Source organism: Notolepis coatsorum, assembly GCF_963971535.1.
Source record: "Notolepis coatsorum genome assembly, chromosome: 8".
Classification (NCBI taxonomy): domain Eukaryota; kingdom Metazoa; phylum Chordata; class Actinopteri; order Aulopiformes; family Paralepididae; genus Notolepis; species Notolepis coatsorum.
This window is the reverse complement of record NC_140172.1, coordinates 16,994,251-17,002,742: the sequence shown is the minus strand read 5'-3', so window position 1 is coordinate 17,002,742 and position 8,492 is coordinate 16,994,251.

Sequence of the window (8,492 nt, the reverse complement as noted above, 5' to 3'; positions counted from 1 at the left end):
TTAGGTACTCACAGACAGTCACCATTGTTGCAGGTCACGCTGCAAAGTAAAGTCAAGCAACGTCCACAATCACAAAGTTCTCCAAGTCCTGTGGGTATTCGGGTATTCTCCTAAACTCTTCTGCAGCTGAGCAAATTTCATTCCTCAATGAATTAATCCGAGAGAGGAATCCGAATTTCAATCAATCAAACAATGCTGTTTGTTTAGACATTAAGACTCACATAACGTTAGCTAGCTATCTGTTGTTTTGATTCGAACATGGCCGTGAGGCATGTATATTTTCCCCAACGCAGTTTCACCGAGGCGATGACGTCGTCATGTTTAGCTTTTAATGTGATTTGATTGGTCAATCGGTGGAAACGGTCTGGACCTGCCCCGCCTCCAGGGCGGCAAATGTGCAGAGGCCAGAGTACTTAGTTTGCTGACAGCCCCGTTTTAAGGTGTGGGCAGGGCTTTAGTTAGCTCAAATCTTATTGGCTATTATTGGTTTTGGACTCCACATACATGAATCACATGGTGGATGCTAGAGAAAGACACCCCTCCCCTCTGCCTCCTCTCCTCTGCTGCAGTGAGCACAGAGTGACTGAGTCTGACAGTGTGTTAGAGAGTGAGAAGGAGAATAGGGAGACATTTAAAAAAAATATATATATAACATAGAGATGAAAAAGAATGATTTTTTTATTATTATTGTAAAATATATAATTTTTTTTCTTTTTTTCCTTCGTATTTCATATTTCATATTAATTCATATTTTAATAGGGAGGCCTGGCTTCCATTGGCTTCCAGGAAGATTCGCCACTGGGGGTGAGCCACCATTTCATTTGAGTATTGTCTTCTCCTGTTTTTGTTAGTTAATGGTTTAGGTTACTGAATGTATTTTCCTTTACCATAGGTTAGGTTGGTTTGTTTTGAGATAGTGGTGTTTGTTGTGTAGTATCATTTCAGGGTCAAACTGTGCCCCTAGTCCCTTAGCCTGTTCGCCTGTTAAAGGCACAGTGCCGCAGTTTTCATATTTCATGGACTCTAGTGTTTTTTGTGTTCTCCCTTAAAGGGACTGTGCCGCTTTTTGTTATATAATAAATATTGCCCTGTTTTGGCTTACTCTCATACCTGTCTTGTGTTGTGCTATTGGGGTCGGTTTCAAACCATAACATGATTTCTCCTCTGTGGATTTTGATGGTGTACCAGACGAACCGGAAGCAGTAGTGATTAGCACAAGTCCAGAACAATGTCCTCGTCCACAACGAGCTATCAGGAGACCTCAGAGGTATAGATAGAGAAAAAAGCAAGTGGAAAGCTAATGATAATTGGGATCTCAGTGATCCTGGAGGGAGAAAATTGTATATATTTTTTGATTTTATGCTCCCTCTTTTCTTAGAAATGTTTAAATCTTTTGGTGCGATGTATTAATCCTTTTCTTTCAGAGTCAGACACACAAATAGACATGTTTGCTTTACCATACTTGATGGTACAGAAGCTGAAGCACTAGTTTAACAATTTACGTTATGTGCAGAGAAACAAGTTAAAAACAATTTATTCACTTTCAATAAAGCGTTTAAAAAAAACTGTTGGGGGAACGACGACGACTTCGTAACCTAGTTACTTTCAAAGTAACTAAGTTACTCTGATAATCAAGTAATCAGTAAAGTAACTTAGATTACTTTTTAAAGGAGTAATCAGTAATCAGTAATCAGATTACTTTTACAAGTAATCTGTGGCATCACTGTTCCCAAACCAGGAGGTGATGTTACCATGTGATGCTCTCTATTGTGCATGAGTAGAAGTTCTTTAAGATCTTCTGACTCCCTTCGAACTTCCTTAGGCGCCTAAGGAAGTAGAGGCTCTGCCGTGCCTTCTTCACTACACTGTCTATGTGTGTGGTCCATGTCAAGTCCTCGGATATGTGAACTCCGAGGTCCTTGAAATTGTTCACTCTCTCGACCGGTGCCCCATAGATGCTGAGGGTCCTTTGCCCTTGACCTCCTAAAATCCACAATCCGTTCAGGGAGAGGCTGTTATCCTGGCACCACAGCGCCATGTTCTTTTTGTTGTTTGCAGAGATCATCCCCTGAATCAGACCCCTCCATCCAATCCAATTGTCTCCCACCTGGACACACCCACTCCCAGACCTATATATAGACCATAATTTCCCCTTGTGAGAAGAGCCCGTTTAGGGACCCCCCCCCACAACAGCTGTGTCATCAGCAAACTTGATGATTGTGTTGCTGTTGTGCTTTGCCACACTCATGCGTGTAAAGTGAGTAGAGGAGGGGGCTCAGAACACAGCCCTGGGGGGCACCTGTGTTGAGAGTGATGGATGAGGAGGTGCAGTTACCTGCTCTCACCACCTGGGGTCTTCCTGTCAGGAAGTCCAAGACCCACTGGCAGAGGTCGTAGTTCAAGCCCAGGTCTCTGAGCTTGACAACAAGCTTGGAGGGGACTATAGACCACTACACTTCCGCGTTACATTGAAATCGGGGAGGAGATTGCGGGGGGAGCAAATTAATGAATGTGGATGAGAGCCGTGATGTAAGTGGTTGCAGATACGGCTGTGGGGGTGCTAGAGACATGATCGAATAGACGTTTATGCGCCTCAATCTCCTGAACACGGCGTGACCCATTCCTAATCGATCAGAACTAAATCGGCAGAGAAAAAGCCCATTTTAAAGCACCTATTCCGCATGCACATGCGCAGAGTGCCCATGGAGTCTGGACGACGCGAGATGACGCACAAATGAATGTGGACTGTTCCATCAGAGGGCGGAGCTTCGGTGGTAATGTGAGTGGCTACAGACCGCTGCACTTAAATATAAACATTAGTCTACCTGGAGACTCAATGAGGTAATTGTAGATGTCGCCATAAGACGCGTCTGGCCATTTATTGGGATCATTTTTTCATTATCCTGTTCGGCTGAAAGGACACTGGCCACCGAAGCTCCCCCCTCTGATGCAACAGTCCACATTCATTCTTGCGTCATCTCGCGTCGTCCAGACTCCATGGGCATAAACGTCTATTCGATCATGTCTCTAGCACCCCCACAGCCGTATCTGCAACCACTTACATCACGGCTCTCATCCACATTCATTCATATGCTCCCCCCGCTATCTCCTCCCCGATTTCAGAATCCCGGAAATGTTGCGGTGGTCTATGGTGTTGAATGCTGAACTGTAGTCAATAAATAGCATTCTCACACATCCCCTGCCTCTTGTCAGGTGGCGTGTATATTTTCCCTAACAGACTTTCACTTCCGTGTTCGGGTTCTGCGATTTGATTGGCCACTGACGTTTCTCTCAAAGCCAATCGTGTTACACCTAGATCTCACTGGTTAAGCTTGGCGACTCTTTCGAAGTTGGTTAAGGTTAGGGTTAAGGTTAGGGTTAGGGTTAGTTGGTTAAGGTTAGGGTTAGTTGCCGCGTCCAGGTGTGATGCTGCCGTGTGCAGCACATGGGCTATGGCGTCCTCCGTGGACCTGTTGGGGTGGTATGCAAATTGCAGGGGGTCCAGGGTGTTGGGGAGGGAGAAACAGATAGCCCTTCACTAGCTTCTCAAAGCAGTTTTGCAAAAAGATGAATTATACTGAATTATATATTCATAATTATATTATATACTATATAATTATATATTTATATTATATATTTATACTGAATTATACTGACCAGAACAAACAGCTCTGTGACTTGTTTTAACATGATGAATTATAAGAGTATTTTAAGAATTGTTGGCACACATGAGTTGTTGTTGCCAACAACAAGAGGACCTTATCTGACCATGTTACATTGATTGATTGATTGAAAACTTTATTAACAGATTGCAGAATGGGTACAATACAGTACAGCTCAATACACACAATTGTTAAGGGGATGCAGACCAGAGAAAGACTTTCGTCTTGTTTACATCAGGGTCCCCCATTTTCAATTCACCAGGACATATATGACATACATGAATATACAGATAGACAGTACTGCTACATCTATACATTTATGACATACCAGATTTGCAAATACAGTACTGTTTGTGATACAAAAAGAGTCCAGAAAAGAGAGTATATACATTTGACATAAAAACTGTACATTGGAGGAGGTTGGGTGGGGGGTTGGGTAGGAGGGGTTGGGGGGGGGGGATTGACTTTCCAATGACTTTGCTTCCCCAGTGCTTGTTTCTCCATCTTGTTTCATTCCTCCAGTCAAGAATACCAGTAAACCACCATTCGTCACTGCCATTCCTGTGGATCACCACACCCTTCATAAACCCTGGCAGATCATTTCTCTCGCTCTCTCTTGCATGTGATTCGGCCTCTGTTGTGGTTTGGGCCTTTTGTTTGTTACTGTTATTTACACTACAGTATGGCTCGGCGGCCAGTCAAACTTTATTTTTATTTATTTAACAGATTGCAGAATGGGTACAATACAGTACGGCTCAATACACACAATTTTATAAGGGGATGCAGACCAGAGAAAGACGTTTGTCTTGTTTACATCAGGGTCCCCCATTTTCAATTCATAGTGACATTTATGACATACAAGACATCATGACATTTATGGCATAGGGACATACACAACATACATGACATTAATGGCATAGGGACATACATGACATACAGGGGGGACCCTGATGTAAACAAGACGAAAGTCTTTCTCTGGTCTGCATCCCCTTAACAATTGTATGTATTGAGCTGTACTGTACTGTACCCATTCTGCAATCTGTTAATAAACTTTTCAATCAATCAATCAGGTATTTAGTACCGTTACATTTGTGACATATACGATATTCAAATATACAGTACTGTTACCCATAGATCCTGACAGAGTATATACATATGATGGGGAGGGGACTGTAGAATTGTTTTCATATTTAAGCCAAATAATATATATAATATATTTCTCCCTCCCTCGCTCTCTCTCCCCCTCTCTTTCTGAATATTACACACACAACACAAATATATACACACACACACAGTGGTTGCCTGCAGGAGGTCTGGCTTGATTATGAATCAGAGAGAGAGAGAGAGAGAGAGAGAGAGAGAGAGAGAGAGAGAGAGAGAGAGAGAGAGAGAGAGAGAGAGAGAGAGAGAGAGAGAGAGAGAGAGAGAGAGAGAGAGAGAGAGAGAGAGAGAGAGAGAGAGAGAGATATGGCCTGATATCGCCGTCGGAACGTTTCTCAGCGTCTTGCAAGATATTGCTGACATGGCAGAACATACATTTATACAGTAGCCTGTGGCAGTACAGTATGACTCGACGAGTCGGCGCCGCCGATAACACAGTATGATATGACCAGTGATGGGCAAGCTACTTGGAAAATGTAGTAAGCTACAGTACAAGTTGCTCTCGATTAAATATAGCTCAACTACAATGGAAGCTATCCCCAGATAAATGTAGCAAGCTACACTACAAGAACATGGCAAAAATAGCTAACTACATCGGCACTACTTTTTTTTTATTTATTTTTTAACTTTATGATCAAGTTTCCACCAAACAAATAGGCAGGCAAAAAAAAGTTCAGTTTGATTGTTTATTAGAAAACTGAAACAAGCCCTCGGTCTGGCTTTTTGTGTCATCATTTTAACATGAACTTGTATTATGTACAAAATGTTAATAAAGTATGAGGAAAGAACTGTGGAAACGTAATAAATAAAAGGCCAAATCAATCAAATAAACACCAGAATATATACTCTCTCTATTGGAATGGAGACTTTTCAGCACAGGATAAACTGCCCACTTTATCAACCAAAAACACACTTCTTCAATATCAGAATTTTAACTAATAATAACTGTCTTACTGCATTTTACTATTATGCTACCATGTCTATACTACCACCAACTATGCTAATATGTCTATACTACTACAGTATGTACTCAGAGTATAACACTCAAGCTTGACACTGCTAGACAAACAATACTACTTAACCTTGGCTGCTAGGCTTGTTGTACACAATTTGTAAGTTGCTTTGAATGAAAGCGTCAGCTAAATGACCAAATGCATTTAAATATGTAACTCACAAAACATTCCATGGCCCCAAAATCATGTGGGGACCCCCCTGGGGGTCCTGACCGACCCACAGGTTGAGAACCACTGCTCTAGGTGATCTTTTCCCTCTTAGTGTATGTATTATTTATGTTAGTTTGTTTTTTCTTTTCTCCACCCCCATAATATTGTTCATTTTCTGCCTACAGTGAAACATGATAGCAGCTATCTGTTAGTTAAAGCTGTTGACAAAAAGTGCACTGACTTGTGTGCTGTTTGGGAACAGTTGACAATGTTTATGTAAAGCTTTTCATCAGCTCACCTGAATGTGTTCTCAAGTTAGTGCTGGACGTGTGGGAAGTTGAGAGCAGCTTCGTTTTTGGCTGACACAATAAACACCTAAACACATGTTTTAGGCGTTTTTTCAGTCAAACTCATACATTTTTCCAGATAGGGCCATGGAGAGGCATTGTTGTTATTGACATCATCTTCATCAATGCCATCAGCCCTGGAAACATCGAATCCCTCTGCCATTTCGCGTGGACTGGTTCATTCATTCATTCATGGTCTGTGTTTTGATTTTTTTACTTGCTGATTTGTGGAGCTGGAGTGGCATGTCCCGCCCTATCCTGCCTCTGATTGGCCTACCCGTAATGTTTTGGCCTAACCTTACCCAATCGTGAGTCGTCATACTCATATCTAAACCAACCAACCAATCATAATGGGTTTTCTCCGTTTTTCTTTTCTTTTTTTAGTCTGTTTCTCCGGATAGTAGAGTGTAGCGTTTTACTCACGCTACGTCACTACTTGATTCTAAAAATAGCTGCACTACAGAGAACGCTACTTGGTTCAAAAGTAGCGACGCTACCATCACGCTACTGGGAAATGTAGTTAAGCTATGTAGCGTCGCTACTTGTACCTAGCTACTGCCCATCACTGGATATGACACGGCAGAATATACAGTATGGCTCCCCACACACACACACACACACACACACACACACACACACACACACACACACACACACACACACACACACACACACACACACACACACACACACACACACACACACACACACACACACACACACACACACACACACACACACACACACACACACACACACACACAGCGGCATCACTTATGAAAAGTTATTAGGTTATTAGGTACTCACAGACAGTCACCATTGTTGCAGGTCACGCTGCAAAGTAAAGTCAAGCAACGTCCACAATCACAAAGTTCTCCAAGTCCTGTGGGTATTCGGGTATTCTCCTAAACTCTTCTGCAGCTGAGCAAATTTCATTCCTCAATGAATTAATCCGAGAGAGGAATCCGAATTTCAATCAATCAAACAATGCTGTTTGTTTAGACATTAAGACTCACATAACGTTAGCTAGCTATCTGTTGTTTTGATTCGAACATGGCCGTGAGGCATGTATATTTTCCCCAACGCAGTTTCACCGAGGCGATGACGTCGTCATGTTTAGCTTTTAATGTGATTTGATTGGTCAATCGGTGGAAACGGTCTGGACCTGCCCCGCCTCCAGGGCGGCAAATGTGCAGAGGCCAGAGTACTTAGTTTGCTGACAGCCCCGTTTTAAGGTGTGGGCAGGGCTTTAGTTAGCTCAAATCTTATTGGCTATTATTGGTTTTGGACTCCACATACATGAATCACATGGTGGATGCTAGAGAAAGACACCCCTCCCCTCTGCCTCCTCTCCTCTGCTGCAGTGAGCACAGAGTGACTGAGTCTGACAGTGTGTTAGAGAGTGAGAAGGAGAATAGGGAGACATTTCAAAAAAAATATATATAACATAGAGATGAAAAAGAATGATTTTTTTATTATTATTGTAAAATACATATTTTTTTTCTTTTTTTTCCTTCGTATTTCATATTTCATATTAATTCATATTTTAATAGGGAGGCCTGGCTTCCATTGGCTTCCAGGAAGATTCGCCACTGGGGGTGAGCCACCATTTCATTTGAGTATTGTCTTCTCCTGTTTTTGTTAGTTAATGGTTTAGGTTACTGAATGTATTTTCCTTTACCATAGGTTAGGTTGGTTTGTTTTGAGATAGTGGTGTTTGTTGTGTAGTATCATTTCAGGGTCAAACTGTGCCCCTAGTCCCTTAGCCTGTTCGCCTGTTAAAGGCACAGTGCAGCAGTTTTCATATTTCATGGACTCTAGTGTTTTTTGTGTTCTCCCTTAAAGGGACTGTGCCGCTTTTTGTTATATAATAAATATTGCCCTGTTTTGGCTTACTCTCATACCTGTCTTGTGTTGTGCTATTGGGGTCGGTTTCAAACCATAACATGATTTCTCCTCTGTGGATTTTGATGGTGTACCAGACGAACCGGAAGCAGTAGTGATTAGCACAAGTCCAGAACAATGTCCTCGTCCACAACGAGCTATCAGGAGACCTCAGAGGTATAGATAGAGAAAAAAGCAAGTGGAAAGCTAATGATAATTGGGATCTCAGTGATCCTGGAGGGAGAAAATTGTATATATTTTTTGATTTTATGCTC